This window comes from Falco cherrug, chromosome 2, assembly GCF_023634085.1.
Source record: "Falco cherrug isolate bFalChe1 chromosome 2, bFalChe1.pri, whole genome shotgun sequence".
NCBI classification, from domain to species: domain Eukaryota; kingdom Metazoa; phylum Chordata; class Aves; order Falconiformes; family Falconidae; genus Falco; species Falco cherrug.
The window spans coordinates 46,843,386-46,864,605 of NC_073698.1; the positions used below are offsets into that span (position 1 = coordinate 46,843,386).

At 42.8% G+C, this 21,220-nt stretch overlaps 1 long non-coding RNA gene across 1 annotated transcript in view; it reads left to right on the forward strand.

Moving 5' to 3' along the window:
- LOC114015101 (uncharacterized) overlaps positions 1-20,123 on the forward strand; it is a 183,584-nt gene extending 163,461 nt beyond the window's left edge. Inside the window, exon 3 of the long non-coding RNA XR_003558863.2 lies at positions 19,293-20,123. This is a non-coding gene — a long non-coding RNA (uncharacterized LOC114015101). The remainder of the gene's footprint in view (positions 1-19,292) is intronic.
- The last annotated feature ends 1,097 nt before the right edge of the window (positions 20,124-21,220 follow it).

Sequence of the window (21,220 nt, forward strand, 5' to 3'; positions counted from 1 at the left end):
TTCATTAAGAGCTCTAAACACCTAGGTTTGTCGCTAATTGGAGACCTGACACATAAGTACTTAAGAGAAAGCAGTTCAGATACACATTATTCCCTTGTTGCCCCTCCACTGCTGTTTGCCATCGATGTCACAGAAATCAGCATGCAGTCTCTCATGAATCCCTAAATAAATGTCTAATTATCTTTCTTTGGCCACACTCCATGCCAGAGCAGGACACCATAGCTAGCCTGCTGACACTCAAACATCTTTATTGACTGTCCTAGTGACGCTGCAGAGGATCAGTAGCTCTTCTTCTAGTACTTCTATCTCTTATGGCATCATACCTTTTAAATCTGGACAGAATATCTCAAGTAGGCTGACTGCCAGCAACTGAAACAGAAATGTAGGAACAGAAGTAATATCTCTGGTGTTTTAAAGCTCTTGATGGATTTTTCTTCCATACAATTGCTTTGGCCACACACGTACAGGAACAGCCTGGCATTCATAAATGACTTTAGAGTCACTCCTTTAAAATGAACAACAGCATGTCATGTGGCTGGGACCAGGTTTTGCATTGCCAGGTGGGAGACCTGTCTTTGCTTGATTAGAGCAGGAAGGCTTAGGAAGGAAAGAGGAATGAGGACAAAAGTAAAATAGTTACAAGAAAAAATCTTTGATGAGCTTCCCCATGTGTTCCAAGAATATTCTGAATTTTAATTAAAATGTGACCTAGCAGCAACCCTGAGTGCTTCCGAGTTTAGGGGTTAATTGGAACATGAATCTCAGACGCCAAGGCAGGAGCAGAACACCAACCAAAAAAGTGCCAGCTGCCCCCTCAGAGTGAGCCGTCTGCTTCAGCACTTCTGACCTACGTCAAGGAACCAGCTTGCTTGCTGTTTCTCATTTCTTCACTTCTCTCTTTTCTTAACATGGCTAAATTTGGAATTATTTAAAATGTCTTCTATACTTTTATTTTTCAGAAAGGCAAGTAGCGCAGAGAGCTGCTGGCATGTTGAAGCTAAAAAGGTCATTAGAAGCCAAGAAGTACGGAGGCTTTAGGGAGAATTTCTGTATTCCTTGCCCCATCCTACCCATGTCTCAACCTTAATCTTGCTCACTTTCAGCCTGGAACGGCACACGCCAGCTTACTGTAGCCTAGTAGCTTTCCTTTCTAGTCCCCTCTCTTTCCCCTTTGTGCTTTCAGTAGATTCAAGGATCAAGGCCTAGATATTTCTTTTAGGTTGTTGAACTTTAGTGCATAAGAACAAAAATGAACAAAGCCAACATGTTTTTCATAAGTGATAGCCAACAGAAAACTTCCTCTGGCTGAAAAGTTCAAAGACTGTTTTCAGAGATAGAGAATCCTGGCTTCCCTATCCTGGCTTTCTGGATAAATACTTTGTACTACCAGGACAGAAAAAATAGCTGTGAGTTTGCAGCCAAATCCCTCATTTAAGGATGATTTTGACAATAATTTTGCACAAGTGAATCCAGAATGGCTGTGGTAGGATGGAAGGAAAAGAGTACAGGAAGGAAGAAAAGAGAGAAGGGGAAAGAAGGAAGGAATCAAAGAGAAAAGGAAACAGCAAAGGGCTAACAGTAGGAAGGAAGGAAGGAGAGAAAGGAGAAAATACAAAACATGGAAAATGGAGTATTTCATGCTACTTTGATTTATCTTCATGCAAAAATAAATCTAGTCCCTTCTTTTTCCTGAAACACTTCTTCCAGCTTCTTTCTGAGGTAAGGAAAAATAGTTATTCATCTTCCCAGGTTGAAATTTACCTCTAGTTTATATTGTGACACTGAAAATAATTGTCTGGTTGTCTTTTTAATTCTCTTTTAATGCATTCTATAAGCAAGTCAGCATTTATTTTGCTTTTCTTTCTCTCACTGCCTAATGCCAGAGGTTTTCAACATCAAACAGGTCTTTTCTTGATCAGGTATGGGTAATTCAGGTCCTGAGTCAGCAAGTTCATAGACTTAATGCATATGCTCAGATTCACCCCATGCAGCAAAACCCTGAAACTCCCTAGGTCATCTGCTGCTGAATCAGAGCCACACATCTCCATGAGGCATACCAGAAGTTCAAATTATTCGCATCAATGTACATAATTTTGTATTTGTCAGCATAGAAACATACATGTTAAAAAAAAAAAACCCAACACAACAAAACAAAACAAACAGGGGGGAGGAAAAAAAAAAAAAAAAACACAAAGAAATCCACCAGATTTGTATCAAGAATGCAAATGATCCTGGAGAGATTTATTCAACAGAATATATACTCTAATGAAACCACATAGGAAAAGTAGGGTATAAAAGGCATCTCTGCTGGTACTGTTCTGCCCCTTCTTAAATCCATGGTAAAATCTGTCCTGGCTTCAAGAGGAGTTATGGAAGCAACACAAAATGTCTTTGAGAATTTTACCTGAGAGGACAGACCTGCAAGGGATTTTAGTTAAATGTCACAGCCTATACCCAAAAGGTGTATTTTTGTACTAAAACCTGCAGTCCTGAGTTAGATGTCTGTTTCCTTACAAATTGTATAGGGAAGATGGAATCCAAAAAGACTTGCTGAGCAAGGAAGCACTTCAGGAAATACTGAGTTTAAGCATATGCCTTAAACCTTCTCCTTACTCTGCAACTTATTTTTGGATTAGATAAAATGTCTTCTTCCACTTGGGATTCATGGTTCTAAACCCCTTGAGTTATGTTTTACTCCTTAATGGAAGGGGTTTCCTTTTCCAGCTTTTGGATAATAAAGGGCCTGAGAAAGGCACATCTAGTTTCCTTCGCCACATGGAACTACAATCTTCCACCTCCCAGAGGAGTGCTCGTTCTCCCCAGCCAGAGCTTTCCTGGATAATTAAGTAATCACTGCAACAGAAGTGAGTCACAAAAGTGAGAAGTACTTGATAGTCAGCTCCCCTCCCCCCGAGAAGGAAGAAGCTGGGTTCCAGTTCGTGAACCAGTGTATGTATTTAATACTAAGTAATCATTACAGCAGTGACTGGAATCCAGATCTCCCTTTTTCCCAGGTGACTGCCTTAAGTACCAGACTCTTTCTGTCTTCTGAGAAGCTTGTTCTTTCACTAGCTTAATGAATATTTAATCACTCTCTGTGAAGTGGAACATCACATCTCGCAAGGAGAGGCTGTGAGCAGCCAACCCCAGAAAATCTACTAGGCTGATGCTTAGAACATTTTGGTGAGAGATGCAGTTTCAAATCCCTAACAAAACAGAATGAATTGAATCAGAATTTTTTACCTTAAATGAAAACAAGTTCAGACTTAACTTAAAGCATATGCTTTATTCTACTTTTATGCAACAAATCCTGAAGGACTTAGCATCCCCCATTCATCTATAAGGCCACAGAACTCTGCAAGGTATATCAGGAGTTAAACCTATTCCTGTCATATTGCACATACAATTGATGTGTTGGATAAAATAACTTAAAATCCAAAGACTGCATAGGCATGTGTTACACACTTAGCAGATCAGGATTTGGGCAATTATCAGATTGTCCAGAAGCAGATTTTAGACTCTTGGATAATGTTAATAATGAAACACTGGCTGCTTGGGCACAGACTCAAGGAAGTATATCATCTCCTAATTCCTTTTTAGGAGTTAGGAAAATTAAAAACATTAATTAGGCAGTCACAGGCTGCCTAAATTGGGTACTTAGGCTTCCTAATTGATTAGTGGAGAGAGCTAGGCACCAAAGAGCAGCCCAGAGACTCTACCTGCTGGGAGCAGACTCACTTAAAGATAGCTGTTACGAAACATTAGCCACAGAATATGGCTGTATCGCCGCCTCCCTCTGAAGTTTAGGCATTGACATTAGGAGCTTAATCCAGGTGCCTATACATAGACATCTAAAGCTGTATGAGGTAGTGCTGGGTAGCCCTCCAGCTGCCCTTTAGCTGTCACTCCAGAATAAAGAAGGTCTGAGTCTGTGCCCTGTGCACCAGCTCCACAGACAAACCTAGAGTATTTGAAATAGCACTAGGGGCTTATGCATGGGCAACTGAATCAAACCTTGAGTAAAAGATTCAACACTAGACTGTAGCAATGTAAATTCAGGAGTCTGTATGTGGGTGTATAGCAGTAAGGTAGTTGTCTCAGTGAATGGAGCTTGTAGGTATGATCTCTACATGAGACATGGATGTCCCTTTGCATCTGTGTCATATTCATGTCAAATAAACTAGATTATATGAGCTAGCACTTTGAGCCAACCAGTGGAGAACTGAATCTAGCCGACAGCCAACACAGACAGCAGAGTCCAAAGAACTATTCAGATGACAAGATACAGCAAGAACCCAGTGTACTTAGCAGAGGATAACCTCTTGAAAGAGCAGATGCCATGTAACAGTGATGGTTGCAATCAGTTACAATTAAATAACATCTCACAACAAAGATTTGTGGGACCAGAGGGAAGGCAGACCTAAGGACTCAAGCCTGATGGCCAGGCTTCTCTACTGGAAGGAAGGAAACTAAGAAAGTGAACTGGCCAATATTTTTAGGAAATTGTGTGTCTATTTTATTTTATGTCATTTATTTATATATATGTATAAAATACATATAATTATTGAATACAATTCATAAACAATGCCTAATGAAACCAGACTCAAGAATTCCCAGAAAGCAACCCACTTATGCTAGCATGTCTTTGCACTCCCAGTGACCGGTGTCTAATGAGTGTTACATAGTTGTCCATCTCTAACAGGAGAAAACACAAGACCTTTAATCCCTGCTGACCTGACAGTGTAATAAACAGGATATCCCTTGGGATGAAGTAGATGAGATTCAAGTAATCTCAAGCTGCAGCAGGTCCTGAACCCAAGTCTTGAATAAGTATCCTACTGATAAGGCTTTCTTAGAGAAAACAGCAGAGTCAACTCCAATCATGTTTTAATAGGCTTACTTGATATCTGTAAGCTAGTAAGGCCCCTTATTTAGATGGTACAGCAACAATATGCTGTTGGCTTTGGAACTGGACATCTATCAATTTATGATCCTAAATCCTAATTTAGTTACCCAACTTCCCAATGAAATTCAGAGAATGAATAGAAGTTAGAAACTTAAATATTTTGTGGGCCTCCCAGGATGAACTGGCATCTGAACAGAAGGTTAGGGTATTAGGCTCTGGACTTGGGTCTCAAAGGTAAAATTCATCTCACCTAATTTTAATTCTACAGCTTAAACGTCCATGACTAGGCCAGTCACTCTACATTTCCCTTATCACTGAGGCAATTTCAAAGGTGCAAGTCATCTCTCCATAAAATCAATGTCTAAAGTAGGTCAGCGAGGGACTCCTTTTCCAAAATATAGTGTTTTATGCCATTCCAGGTACCACAAGATATTGTGCCTGGCCTCAGCTGTAATTTGATAAGTATGTAGGTCCTGGTTTGTACCTGCCAGTCTAATATACAATATAGATATCTAGGTTACCCTACCACCTCGCCAATGGCACTTGGCACCTCTGTAAGACAAGTAACCAAGCTTTGTGACTCCCCTGATCCAATTAACAGAATCAGCTGTCACTATTCTGTCTGAGACTTCCACATCGCTGCTTGTGAAAGGCACTTGAAGGTCTGGAATAGGAACATTTTTAGCAGTTCCACTTAGTGTGACTGAGGAAGGCCCGTTCATATAAAAAATAAATCCATCTGTATTTAATCACAAACCATTTTGCAGTTAAACATTTTAAATCTGCTTTTTTAGTCATTTTGAAATATAACTATCTTAGAAAGCTCTTCTAAAAGGGAAAAAAATCATCTGTATACTCATTAAGTATTAATACTGAAATGTAAACCATAAAAGCACATAGTTTTACCTTAAGCCAACAATGTTCTATTTTTTTCATCTTTGTGTTAAATATACAACATTATTATGGATAAACAACTACTATAAATATTTTACCACTAACTGGTTATAAAATAATATCTTTTTAGGTACATCATTTTCTCATACCTTTAAAAATAGGTAGAGATAAAAATGTGTATTATACATAAATGTGATACATAAAGGAACTTTAACAATAAGTACTTCAAAGTTAAGGTTTATATGTTGCATCTTTCTTATTTAATATGAATGGTCATTATATGGACAAACTAAGATAACCCTTATTACTCCTTTCCCTGTTTTTAAGAGCATGGTGTTTATAAATGAGTAGGAACACATTCTTGTTTTGAAACTTCAACTCCTTTCTAAAGATATTTTCATTGGTTTTGTAGTTAAAATTCTTAATGTCCTTTCTATCCATACATACGAAACATTTTTTACAAATAGTACAATTCAACCAACACTTATTATAATTCTTGTATATAACAGCAGTCTGTTGGTGGTTAATAAATGCTCACCTATAACTTCCACCCTCACCTATCTGTCTGTCGCTCAAGAGGCTGAAAACATAGGCTCCCCAGCTTCTAACAGGGCTCCTGAACTGGAAATCTCCAACAGAAGCTGTTTTGATATTGTTCCTCTCCCAAATGAACCTGTTCAAGACCCTCTAGTGCTTTTGGCTCCTGGAGCCATATGAATGCATATGTATGTATGCTGGTGTATGCATAGAGTATGCTATGTGTTGTACAATATAGTCCTGCCTGCATTTTTTATGGCCAGATGACTATTGAAATCACATAAATATTTTACAGGAGGGAAAGGATTAATTCTCCCTAGCTGTGACCCTCTCAAAATGAACAGAAATGAGTACCTCCAAGGAGTGATTCATCCATCCTACATGAGCTACTTGTTCAGAGGTGGGCTGAATTCCCATGAGACGTTTACCTCTTTACACTGACCCAAAGGGACCTTGAACAACCAGTTCAAGTTCGGTGCCTACTTTTTTAATGTCCAAAGCCATCTGAAGGAAATCCCACCCTACCCAGTTGTTCTGGCCCAAAGGAAGATATCGATGAATCTACACAAAAGGAATTGACGATATCTGTGTAGCTAGTGTAGTATAACTCTGGAGAGTAATTCTGCCCTCACACACACTGCTGTTGCTTCCTCACTACCTTTGTGAAAGCTAATTATCGTGCCTAACTATCTCAGCTGCTTTTTCTTTTCTAAATGCATCCATGCCAGGAAATCACCTCTGACTCTCAGCCCAATGGCACAGCATCGTCCTGACCAGGACCAGCGTCCTCACACCAGCAGTGTCCACGCTGTGCAGCACTTGGCCCTTGACCTTTCCTAGGCCTTCTGCTGGGTTCATGTAGCCTCAACTCAAGTTCTGCAGTGAGAAGGGAGAGGGGAAGGGAAGGAAGACTGTGTTTAAAATATCTGAAATAGCATGAGGGATGCCCAGTGGAGTAATGTTTAAGAGCAGATATAAGTAACAAAAATTTAAAAACAGCTAAAGATACAGTCTTACAAAATACATTTTGATATTGGCTGTAGGGAGAACAGGGCACTTCCTCTTTTTAGCCACCTCTCCTCTGCTCTCCTCTTTCCCCTCCCCCTCAAGGCAAAGAAATCCAGCTGGATCTCCAATAAGGCAATGAAAACTTGTAGCATGTCAAGCCCAACCTACCAATCTGCTGTTGTTCCTTTCACACAAATTACTATAAAGTCATTCTCAAGTTCACACATCTGCAGTCAAAAAAAATTCCTGCATGAACAGACTCCCTGTATTCCCAAGCTCTTCTGAGGCATACCTGAAAGCCATGTAGATGTAGACCTGAGCCACAAAGGATGAGGTGAGGATACATAGATCTCCAAGGCTGGTTAACTAGCTGAGGCTTTCTTTCTGTGCTAAAGCCAGCGGAAAGGAAAGTCACCTCCAGAGAGCTATTCACCTCAGCTATCACAGCCAGTTGTCTTCAGATGAAATAAATCTCCATTCGGTAATGCCTACTTCTGTATTCATGAACAACAGCAGAGGTCTAACTGTTAGCTTAGGCAACTTGTCTCTTTTATGGCTAAAGGCAGGTGAGATGAACGTACACCTCATTGACCATTTTCTTTGGTCACAAGGTTCACTCTGTGCTGACTGATAAATACAGAGCTGCTACTCAGCATGACAGATGTGGATACGAAAGCAGTCAACACATGAATTCCGTCAGATTCACATTTGGGCCATTAATTACAGCATGTACCTTGGGGTCTCCCTCCTGGAGATGCCTTCGTAGCGGTGGTAATCACATTTATTCCTATAGTAAGAAACACTTACTGAGTCATATACAAAGCATTGCGCACAGTAGTGCCCAACCAAAGGGACACAACATAGGATAGAGAAGAATGGTGAAAGATATAGCACAAAGGGATATATGGGATAACAGCAAATACAATTTTTCGTCTATAAAGAAGTGAGAGATGGTATAGGAAGAATGAGTTGAGGTAAATGGCTAAGGTATGTGGAAAGGCAAGGTTAGGTGTGAGGTCACACAGGGCGAGGGGGATGTTTCCTTTATATCACATCTAGACAGTGTCACAGAAACCTTTTCCTTGGGATCAGTGGGCATTCCGAGTCCATGTGCTGCTTTTAAACCAAATGTGGAGGAAAACTTCATCTTGGTGGTGCTGATTATTGCCCATTAGAGATTTTGTGGAGACCACCAATCTCATTTCACTTCAGATTATGGAATGAACTCAAATTCAGGTCCTCAAGGTAAAAAGCTAGGGTTTTATCCACTGTGCTAAAGAAGTAATTTCTTTTTTCTATTAAGCAACTGTGAAGGGAAAGATTGTGCAATGACTAGAAGTACACTGTAAATATCAGGGTTACCAAAAGTCACATAGAAACCTTTCAAATAATCTGAAGTGGCGATAGAAAGAGCAATATGGTGAATTTGTATTGATGCTACAATCATTAACCCTACACCTTCACTTTCATTTGCATTAAAGAAGTAGATGACTGCATTTTTGTGATGTTCATTGATTTTACCCTACTGAAACTGTTTGACATGTTGGCAAGTTTACTGCCTGTGAGTACACATGTGCATATGTGTGTTCATTTATGCGTTTAAGCATGTATGTTGGGAAACACGTTTAATACTTTAAGTTCTTATGTCACAAAATAGTGCACATATATTATCCAGATATTTTAAATATGCACTATTAAAGACCACTTAGGGTTGCTCAGTTACGTGAATCCAGATTCTGCCCCTTTAGCAGCTGCTAAGGACTGTTACTCTGGGCAGTCCTATTGACAACTGTAAGACTCTCAAGGAATGAGTTAAACATGCAGAATCTGACCCAAACTGTTATTTCCACAGATCACTGTGAACTACTATTTGTGTTCTCGGTCTTATGCAGAGACCGATGTCGCTCCGGTCTCTCATATATTCCATGGCTTGTCCTATCCTTTATAGATGAGCCTTTTTAGAGCTAGAGATTGTTGGAATGCCTGACTGCATTATCCACATAAACCAGCAACTATTCGCATCATTTTTCAGTGACAATGATTTGAAATCCTATGCTGGGCAGGCAATTTTAACTGGAAAACTGGGAAAGGCTGCTTCATACTGAAATAAGTAACCAGGAAACAAGTAACTGTGAATCATTAGGATGGTTAAGGAAAAGCAAACAGAAAACAAGTAACAGAAAAAGCCAGGATAAAATTAAACAGTAATGATGATTTATAGTAAGATACTCTGGGACATGACAGAAGTCTCAGTACACCAAAAGGAAAAGCTTGTTTGCTCAAATTATTTGTTTCTTCTGTCTAATGAATGTAATTCTAATATACAAGTGATAACACTGGCATTTCTTTGAAATGTTGATTCAGTTTAATTATGAAAATCACCAAGGTATTTTCTGGCTGCTGCATCACTCCCTGTACTAAGATTAATCACATCAACATCATTCATTTAATCTTCAAAGAGGAAGCAGTTGTCCACAAAAGCCTTCAAATAGCTTCATTAGTGCAATTTTTCAGACTCAAACACTTAGCTGGCAGTATATGATTGAGAGTAAGGAAGGTCATTATATTCATCTGTTTCCTAATCCAATTTATTTTTTTAATGTTTTCACATGTTTTGTGGGTAAGTATAAGCTCCACGTTCTTGTCCTTTGTTTTGGACAACCAAACCATATACAGTTCAAATACAGACAGAACAGTTGGTGGCTATCACGATTTGCTCAGTTTGCAACGGGATGAAATTGAACCAGAATATGCTCCTCTCCTGAGCCCAGCACTGATTTAACATACAGATTGTTTTTGTCACCAATCACCAGCACAAAAGACCTTAAGATGTGTTTACTTAAACATGCAAACAGGGTTAAAAAGGTGAGACACAGAACAATGTGCCTAATGTTTTCAATGCCAGACTGAGACCTATTAACAATGTTTTAGAGAAGAAAAATAAGTCCAGCCTCTCACCACTATTAATATTTAATTACATGCTAAGAGCATCATCCTCTTCAGTGTCCCATGGATCCTGAAAAGACCTTCCCTTGCTTCATATTACTTTAAAACTTCTCTAGCACAATCGCGTGCATTTTCTAAAAAATCATGGTACCCAATGTCCAATTAGCTTATACAGTTTAATATTTTTTTAAAATACAACATTGCAACCTAACATAATCATGCCAACCATGGCAGCTTACTACCAAGATCACAACAACAACCTGGTCAGACACAATTATCCTGCCTGCATAGCATTAAAATAGCCACTGATCAAAATATGCTTAGTTCTGTTACCAAAAACCAGGCTGCCAGGATTAGTTTTGAAGCTTTAAAAACCAAAGAATTTATTAAAGTTTCTGCTACCATACTTGCCTGCAGCTGTTAGTGGACTGTGCAAAAATCAGTCAATCAGAAAAGGGGAAGCCTTGAGATGTCAGGCAGCAAATGTAATATTATTTTTTTTTAATAAACTATTTAAATGAATTAAAATTGTCCTTCCACTTAATTTTAGTTAAGGAGAAAAATCAATTTTATATTCAACAAAAAACTTGAGCAAAAATTTACAAAAATGGATCCTAAGGCTCTGGTGAATTGCTGTGATTGCAAATGTGCCAATCATTCAGAGGCTGCCCAAAAGGATGGAAAGATGTGTTTGAACCACAAAGGTGTTTGTTTTATTAACTTCTGAATTTAGTTTAGAGAGAGGAGCATGCAATAGTTCCACGGCTACAACGCTATATGCTTCAGTCACCACTGTATCTCACATAACTATTTTCATTCCTTTCCCTGACACATAAACAGCATCATGCTCCATCCTTGGTTCACCGCACTATCTAAAATCAATCGCTATATGAAAGAACAGCATAAAGCACGACTACATGTGGTTCTCAGTCTAACCACTCAGTGTGTAGGTGAGGCTTTTATAACCAAGAGTCCCTTGCACAAGCAAGGATTTTCTTTGTGCTTCTACCTAAAAAAAAAAAAAAGCAGAAAATCAATATTCTCAAAAGCAGTTGTATTAACTAACACCCCACATGTACCTTTTTGTAGGTAAGACCTCCCCAACTCCGGTGCAGGATGAAAAACATAGCCTGGTGCAATATTTATTCATGGCAGAGAAAATTGAGGCATATCACAAGATGAGTTTGCGTACAGACCTCAGTCCTTGAGCCAATCTATGAAATCCATTGGACTGTTTTTCTCCTTGTGAGCTCTTTGGCTACAGAAGAGTCATGCTGGGGGACTCCTCGCTCCTGACAAGGGGTTGAACAATAGTCGTGGAAATCATTTTGTTTAGGGCAGAGGTCAGGTTGCAATAATGGACAAACATAGCAAGAAAGTCACAGCAGCTGGGATAGTTACCACAGCTGAAGTGCCATAGGAGCCACAAGATTGTGTCTCTACTGGTATTTATAAGGCATCTGTCACCTAGATGTTTTAAGACATGTTGATATCCCATCCTTAGTTCAAGGTGTTAGACTCTCTATATGTATTTATTGCTATTCCAACGTGTCAGAACTTTCCTCGCCGGAGCCAAGGGCTCCTGTGGAGGATTTTTTTTTAAGAAAAACAGCAAGTTTGACGTTGGAGTAGCTGCACTTTTGAAAACCTTTCCATGAATTGTTTTCAGATCTTGTCCCTGGATCTTGCCAGTATGAGGTCACATCATTTCAAACCAAACAACAGAGGGAATGACCAACCTCATCCTGCAATTTGTCCCACTTCACTGGAATACTTAGACATTGTTATGCAAAGTTAGTGTGTTTCTGCTTCTACCTTTCCTCTGCAGAACATGGGAGGAAAAATAGCTATTCTACTGTGAGCTTTTAAACAGGAATCTTTTAAAAGAAGAGCAGCTGTATATCCCTGGCTTCATTGCATCCACACAGTCATCTACAGTCATGGTTTAATACTAAAATCAGCATGTTTCTAATAACTTAGCCTTAAAGGGCTATACTCCTTGGGTGACATTTAAGCTCTACCCTTCACTCCTCCTTTTTATTCAGATCGTGTTATCCTCAGGAGTCCCAAAGCTTCTAGGTCTCAATCAAGCCTTAAAAGAAAGAAAATTCTTCAAACAGGTCTTGCTGTGACAAATGTGGGTATTACATGTTACTGTTCTTTACTGTTCTCACAAATCTCAGTTTCTCTAATTACACACTACTTCTCTGAAAACTATGAATCATATAATGAGTCTAACCAAGATGTATGCTGCAAGTGCTGCTTCAGTTATTAGGCAAAGATATGAAAATAAAGCTAATCACGGGGAAAGCATTTTCGTTTCATCTGCCTCACACTGCCCATTTACAAAGCATTCATTTATGTTGGTTGCTTTTCATTTTAGCAATAATTGAACTCTGGTTATTAAGGTAGGAACAGATCCCTAAGTATGTGACAATACTCAGGGTGAATGAAGAATCAAGTAAGCATGTATCTATATCTGAAAAGTAAAAGAGATAATCTGTAACCCTTACAACAATGAATACAAATATATTTAGATCACCACTAAAAACAACATCTGAATTCACCTAAGGGTCATGCTCTGCCTTTTTTTTATATTAACAATACACAAGTTTTCAATCAAAATCCGTACCAGGTGTAAAACCTTCTTCACAGAGCATGAAGAACTAAAGATTCACCTTTCTGACCACCTTCTTTCCTGTCTTCTATATATCCTCATAAAATATTTACTCTGCTTCTGAATGACCACTCTGATTATCCTCAGCCTCCTTTTCAGATTCCCTGATGATGTCATGGAAATGTTAAACCCATTATGCTAAGCCAGGGCCTCCATCTAGCCTGACCTCTTGGCACCAGCTTCTAAGGACAGCATGATACTTATACATAAAAGTTAGTCTTCCTCTGGGTCATCAATAGATGGACTCATAATACATCAGCACTTCAATCAACACCAAAAAAAAATTTAAGCAAGGCCACGGAAAAAGTCCAAAGCGGTTTTGCGTTTGCAATAAAGTGATTAAAGCATCTGTTAAGAGGCGCGATTATTTTCTATTGAAAACTAAGCATTTATATTATTTCATGGGTCCACCCCATAGGTAATACTTGTCATTCCTTTTCATTAAGCTATTAGGGAAGTGATTAGTGACTAGCACCCTGCTCTAATTATCTTTAATGTAGTGTTTCTAATTGATCATGCATAATGCAATTAGAAATCATAATTAAATTAATTTATATTGATTTAAGCCTTTATAAGTTGTTAATAACTATAGCCCATTACATTAATTCCTAGGAGCCAACGTTAATATTTTCAATATGCCCAGGTATTTCGCTTTTCCGCCCCCCCTGCTTTGTACCGGGCACTCCGTTAGGGAGCTGCGGGAGGCGGGCTGGCTGCGAGGGGACGCTGCCCGGCCGCGGGCCCGGACCGGCGGGCTCCAGCCGGGCTGTGGGGGCCTCCGCGGGCCCAGCGCCGGGGGGTGCCGTGGTCAGGAACCGGCTCCTGGCTCCCACGCCGGGGCAGCGGCCCTGCGTAGTTCCACGGCGACGGGAAGACTCCGGCAGCCGCCCGAGGGGGAAGCTGGGGGGACGGGGGTCAAGGCCGCGGCGCGGGGTGTTTACTGAGGGAAGGAAGATCCCGCACAAGCGGCCCCCGCCGGCCGGGGAGGGTGCCGGCCCGCCCACACACCCACACACGCCAGCCGGCCCCACGGCCGTGGGGCTTCCCCGCGCAGGGGGGTCCGGCCGGGAGGGGCCGGCGGGGGGGCGGAAGGGCGCGGCGGCTCCCCGGGGTCCCCGCGGGGGGCTGAGGCCGGGCAGGCTGCCGGATCCCCCCCCCGCTCCCTTCCCTGACCTTCCCCCTTCCCGTGTCCCGCCGCCCCCCAACCGCAAAGCTCGCGTGGGAGCTGCTTCCCCCCGCTCCAGCCGACGCGGCGCGGCCCCTTCCCGGGGAGAGGCCGCGGGCCCGGGCGGTGCATCCCCCGGCGCGGGGTGCCGCGGGCCGGCCGGGGCGCCCATCGCAGGCTCGCCCGACACCCCTTCGCCAGAAACCGGCGGTCGTGGGGCAAAACGAGCGTTCCAGTGAGAAATACGCCTGGCTATTTAGCAAAATCGTACCGCCGGGGGTTAACAAATCATTTAAGAAAACAATTTATGCTTAAATAATATTTCTTTTAAAATAAAATCGGGCTTTGCAAATCAGGATTTGATTTGAGAGGCATGAATTCTATTATATGTACAATTTAATCACGGGGTATTTAAAATAGACATTTCCATCTAAAATCCAATCAGAAATCAACACAGTACCTCGAGGCATTTAGATGATCATCTCCATTTTGCATTTGTAAACTGGTAGAAATAAATGTGGCTTGTGGATACCAAGAGGTCAAGTACGGCTGCTCAAATATTTTTCTTACAAAATGACGGATTTATTAGACAAATAAGTAGCCCGGCTGATGCAAAACCCCCAGTGATTGAATTTTGACGTTGAGTCAACAACAACTCGAACTACATCAGTGCTCCAAGATTTAGTTATGATGGCAGAGATTACTGAACAAATAGGAGGCAGAAATGAATACAGATTTCCTAGGATCTGCCCCTGGCACCCTCTTCTTGACATTCCCCTCCATATGCTATCCCTATTCACAGTGTATTCTAATTAAAGGACTGGGCTATGCCTTCTAATTTTACAAGAACTTTTAAATAATTAGTCTGGTGTGTGTTAAAAGGGAATGCTTCAGACATAAGGGGATTTCAGTCCCTTTAGGATGTCTCCCCGGCTTGGCGGTTATCACAGCCCCTTCCGCGAGGAGGGGTGGAAAACGCCTCTGGTGTGATTGCAGAGAGATGAGCCCCGGTCAAACTGCCGTGTGCAAACAGAACACAGGCGTCCTGCCTTCATTCCCAGCCCCTTCAGACAGGGTGCTTTGGGTGGCTTTTGTCTGGGGTTTTGCTGCGAGATCTGATGGGGGGAGGGGGGGGGGAGGGGGGGGGAGGGGGGAGTTCTCCCTCCGGCGGAAGAGATTTTGAGGGTCCAGCATTCCTGGGAAAATCTGTCCATGGATCCCAACCGCCTGTGAAACAAGGTTGGGCTGCAGCCTGAACAGCCTCGACGGGATTTTTTTCACGCTGAACCTGCCCCCTCCCTCCCTCTCCCCTCCCTCTCTCCTTTCCCCTCTCCCCACCCCACAGGTGTACGCGCCTAAGAGTCCCCGGAGTGAGCGCTGCTAGCCGACAGGGAGTCGGGCATGTGCTGGAAAGCCTACGTGAGCTGTGGGCAAGCGATGTTATTCTTGCTTCATTTCTTCAGCTCTTTGGAGCGTTGCTTTTACTTGCTAATCACGAAGGGGCGCTTAAATAATTGAGAGTACGTTTAAGCATAAAGCAGCCAGTTTCTAATCTTTTCAGGGGAAAAGGGACTAATCTGCACCTGCTGTGAGAGCCCTTTTTTTATTTATTCTGTATATTACTTCCACTCCAAGCTGGACGTGATGGCTCCAATTACAGTTGAGACCTGCGGAATCCATACCCTCCCTTCTCGCAGCCCCTTTCTCTGCTCCTCTCTTCTCCGCGGGTATAAACTTTTCCTTGACAGAAAAGAGGGCGCGGGGGGGATCTTACCAGACAACATTTACCTGACATTATAATTTTTTATTTTTTTTTTAAAGAAAAGCTCTTCAGAATTCCCGAGCTCTCCAAATTTGCCTTCTTTCTATTGCCTCCACTGTATCGCATGCATGTTTGTAGAAAAGAGAAGCATACACTGGCTGCCACGGTGATCTGGATTATTTTTTGATAGGGTATAGCTCGAGAGTAGGGTTTTAAAGCAGATTTTCTCCTATTTAGCATTTGGGGGAAAATTGTTTAATACGCCTTTCTTCTTACTACCTATTTTCGCTGCCGAGTTCTTACATCGAGTAGAGGCTTCTCGGAGTATTGCCAAAGTTAATTCCAGATTTATATTTCTGTAACCTATTTAGGATGCAAAAAGAAAAAAAAATCCTGTCAAATTAAAGTGAGTCCTCCTGTCTTGCCTGCTCCCAGCAAATAACTTGCAGCACCTAATAAATCCAGATGGAGTTCCTCATATAGCCCGGTGCAGAAAATAATTATTGTCCTGGCTTGTTTCATGTCAGAGGCCTCTTCGGCTCATCTGTCATGAAACCAATTTCACTTTATTTACATCCATTTGCTAGTTTAATTACTGTGCTGATGAATAGCCTGAAGGAATTAAGTTACGAGTCTTTGGAAACCTAAAACGACAGATATATGGGTTACCTTTTAAATAGAGGAAGAAAATGACGGGTGGTGTGTGCACCAAAATTTAAAGGTAATAAGAGCCTTTCCCTAGCTAGGTGGAAATGCAGAATCAACTGACACTCAGCCCGTGCATTTACCTCTGTCTTGGTGCAAAGTATGGCTTAGAAAGGCTTTCATATTTTCTGCAGGTTAAATGCAATCTGTATTAAAACAAAGGTTCTGGAAGACGAGTGCCAGATTTAGATCTAAGCACAGATGCACTCATTATTTTTCCAGTCATCAAAAGGGGAAAAAAGGTCAGAAAATAAGTCTGTCCAGAAAATAAGACTGACTTCAACATAACCTATGCAACGTACCATACAACACAGTCAATAGGGTTACTATGCTGTGTCTGCAATCGCAGAAATTGTCTCAAACGCTTCTTCCCTCCAACTTCCCTCTCTGTGATGCGCTGTACCAACAGAGGGAATTTCAACCAGCTAGAGGATCTTGTGCTTTTTACGTAGACCTACGAAAAGCAAGAGTTTATCCCTGTGTTCCGTGTCCCTGCTCTAACCCACACCGTTCTCCCTTTCTCCGGGTGTTTTTCAACCATTTCCAGCACATTTCCAGTGCGTGCCACTTGCCCTGGAGGTCAGGAGTAGGAGATCTGCCCTACCCGCCTGCCTGCTCCCCACGGAGGGACCCTGCTGCAGGGTGCTGGCACACCGAAGCAGTCCTGTCCTCCCCCTCCTCCACCACTTCATAACTTTCCTGAGCTACTGGAGCTACTTCATAATAACCTAGAATTTCAAAACTTTATGCGGCATCTGCCTGAGCGAAAGGTCAGTCTCTTTAATGTTCCCCCTCATTCATCGCGAAAGGAAAGAAAAAAAAAAAAAAAAGAAGGAAAAAAATAATAATTTAAATCCAGCAGTCTCGGAATTAGCCTGGGAGTGTTGATTGCCCGGGCTGCGCCCCGACGTGGCACCTACCGACTGGTCAACGGTGTCCAGGAGGAGCCCGTGTGAGCATGTAAATTCTAGCCCTGAAAAAAAGTCACCCCAAACACCCCATCTTCCAAGGAAAGAGCAGAAACCAGAGCCGGGAGCCCGTGCATTTTCTCGGGCGCTAAACCCTGGCCTTAGGTACATCGGGACATCTTTTTTGTGCCTGAACCGCAGAAGTTCAGGCGGGCCCGCCGGTCCCGTTTTGAGGGCTGCCTCAAAAATTCGCCTACACAAGGGCTTTTACACCGCTTTCCTACACAGGCTACTTGTCCCCCTGCTCCCGGTGATTTTGCGAATCCCGTACTTTTGTGGATCTCAGGGGTTTAGTCACCTTGGGGCAAACCTCCCGTGGAGAAACGACGTGCTGCGATAGGCAATAGGGCACATGTAGGAGTGGTGAGGACGGTCAGAGCTCTGGCTGCCTGTCGGGGGGCCGATCCTTGGCTGGGTAGAACATGCCTTCCCATCGGAGGCGCCCTCCGCAAGGAAAAGGCTGAAGGGGCGGACAGAGATCCCCTTTGTCACAGAAGTTGAGCGGCACTTTAAAACCAAATCCTTTGCCGGGGGAAACGTGACACATTTCCCCCCCTCCTCCTTCACATCTCGCCACCGGCTGACCTGAGCTGGTTACACGAGGGTATAAAAGAGCAGATCAAAAGAGAATTACAGCTGTGTGTTCGAGGTACTCACGGTCTTTATATCTGAGAGAAATGAAAGGAGAAAGTATACAGCAAAATGGGGTGGGGTGTTAAAAGCTCCCTTCCCCCCGCCCCCCCCCGCCCCCCCCCGCCCCCCCCCCCCCCCCCGCTGCCTCTTTCCTCTTCCCTCTCTCCCTCTCTCCTCCTTTGATTAATAGATCCATGTGGCTAACGGCCTGACATATGGTGTGCGAAGCAGCTTGAGATGGTACCTCGGGCATACCCTACGGCCATTAACATATTACAGGCTTCTGTGCAGCCAGACAGACAGCCCTCACCCGCGCCGCGGCCCGCCGGAGCTCTCCCTGGTGCTGAAGCGCCGCCGCGCAGCCCCCGCGCCGCCCCCGCGCAGCCCCAGCGCAGCCCCAGCGCAGTCCCCGCGCCGCCCACGCGCAGCTCACACGCAGCCCGCCCGCGCCGTCTCCACCGCGGTAGAGTTCAAAAAGCAGGCGCACACGCGCGCACGGATTTGAAAGTCGTGCGCCGCTTTCGAACGGAGAGGTGGCAAGCGATACCGACAGCACTCCTGGCCCGTAAAGCAGGGATTCCTCTCGCTCTTTTTTTTTTTTAATCCAGAAAAAAAAAAGTATTGATATCTATAAAACCTTTACTACAGAGAACACAAAAACTGCCTCGTGTGGACACCAGTCGCATTGAAAATGCAGTGCCAGCTTGCAGAGCAGAAAAGACAGTTTTCTGCGAATAACCCAAAAGTTAGGTAACTCGCACCTGCAGCACCTGGCAGAGGGGGAGCGAGGTTACTCCCAGCCGTCTCGTTTGGAAGCGGGAACTACATAGTACACAATGCAGTGGCTGAGAATGCAGCAAAGCCTAAGGTTTATTTAATCCGTTCCAAGGGTTCTGACAGAGGCATAAATCACTCCCTGCACTTTGCCTTTTAGTCTCCTGTAGATAACTGCCCTAGCTCTTTTGAACTTTGTCCTGGCTGTTTTGTTGGGAAATAAATGCTAACATTGGATTAAACGTTTCAGGTAGCTTCATCTTCTGATTTCAGGAAAACAGTGTTAATAAGGAGCTTTGATGTTGTTTTGCTTTCAGACTGTATGCCTTAAGGCAGAAAAACGCATAAAGGTATCTGGGAAAGTAAATTGCCAGAAGCGAAGAGCACCCTTCCTTTCAAAATCCTGTAAGTACTCCTCTCTCCTACATCAAACTGATCCTATGTAGAGCAGCGCTGGCTGGTTTGAGATTCCCTGGCTTTTGCAAACATCTGTCATTTCAACGCACACACGAGGGTGCGTGCGCCTGTGTAACATGTTGTGTGCGGACTCGACTATCACCGGTTGTTAATGAAACTGAAGATTATAGGGGGAAATACGAAAGCCTCGATGCAATAGCTGTTGTTTGGTTTGTTTTTTTTTTTTTATTTCTTTTTCCTAATAAGAATATAAAATCCCGTGGGGAAAAGGATCCTAGAGGTTTGCGGTGAGGAGTAAAGCCAACGCAACGTGAGCAGAGAACTGTAGATCTGCACCACGCTGAAGCAGCCCAGAATAAAAGTTTCGCGTACTGTACATTTGGGGTCTTTCTAGCTATTCTGCCAGTAGCTTCCTCTATTCTTTCGTGAGCCCAGCACATCAGCATCGCGGACTCCTCGCACACAATCAATACATTTTGCATAACACGAGTCTCTCCCGCACGCTCTCTCCTCTTGCTCTCCCTGTTTTTGTTTGCCTCTCGTAGGCGGACGGGGTTTCTACAAGGGGGTTTTCTTTAAAGAAATCAGCGCCGGCCATGTAGAGTCTCAAAAGCAAGCCGCCGCGCCGTAGCTGCTGCTAGTCTCTGCTTCCTCGGGTCAGAAATTTCGCTGGAGCTCACCAAAGCAACCTTCCGAGCCTGCGGTTCGGTTTCAGACAGACACAGCTTGCCTCTCCCCAGCCTCTCCTTTCACCCCCCCCCCCCACACACACCTCTCCCCCCCCCTTTCCTCTTACAGCCGTGCTTTAATAAAGTCACATAAGTGATTGAAATTAACATAAATCATTATTAGTTATTAGGATTTGCTCTAAATTACTCTGTGAATATAACACCAAACCCCATCTGCCACTCCTGCTCTAGCAGCAATAGATTGCAGATAAAATAAATGTCCTTACCCCATTAGAATGTTCCTGTCTCTGTAGCCAAAAGCCAAACAAAAGCAATAAATACAGAGCTTTTTTCTCTCCACTATTCAGCTGTGACTGTTTTCATCAGCTCTTCCTCTAGAAAAGCTCGATAGCTGCCTGAAAATATTGCATTTTATATCACCAAAGGGCGATTAATATTGCATTAACTGTATTTAACATTTTTTAAGCGCGAGTAATCTGAAATGAGTAAGTTTCTGTTACTAAATACAGGGGATGTCAGAGCTGGTGAAAACAGCTTAAAATATCTGTATAAACAGATTATTTGTTTCATACTTTGTATTTTTATAATGTTATGGTATAGTGTGCTCTGTTTGAAGTAGAAGAAGCCATGCTAATGGTCTGTTTAAAGTATTCTGACACTGTCTGGAGACATCCAAGTCTCTGCCTTCATTAAATGTTTATTGTCAACACTTCAGTGAAAAAAAGTCTTGTGTAAGTGAATTTCCACTGCTGGATGCTGTCAACACTTTGTTTTATTCTGATCCGCGTGTACAAAAGTTTGTACACATTATGCTGAAGTGAAGAGAGGCAGAGATTTAGTGAGCTATAATTAGTTACCAAACAAACTTTTGTTAGTCATTCGGTTTACATAATGACCATAATCAAGGGCTAAGTTATGTATATCGGCACCTTGTCTTCTTTCCACGCAGCCTGTGAAAAGATGCATTCACGTTGAGACGCTCTCCTCTTGTCAGGGAACGCCTTTTTTTAAAATAAACTAAAAAAAAAAAAAAATAAAGAAAGAAAAACCAGACCCACGGCTTTTACGTATTTTAGCTCTGGCTTACACTTTTAAGTTGCTTTCTTTTACCCGGGCGAGGGCTGCACGCCCGCCCCTGC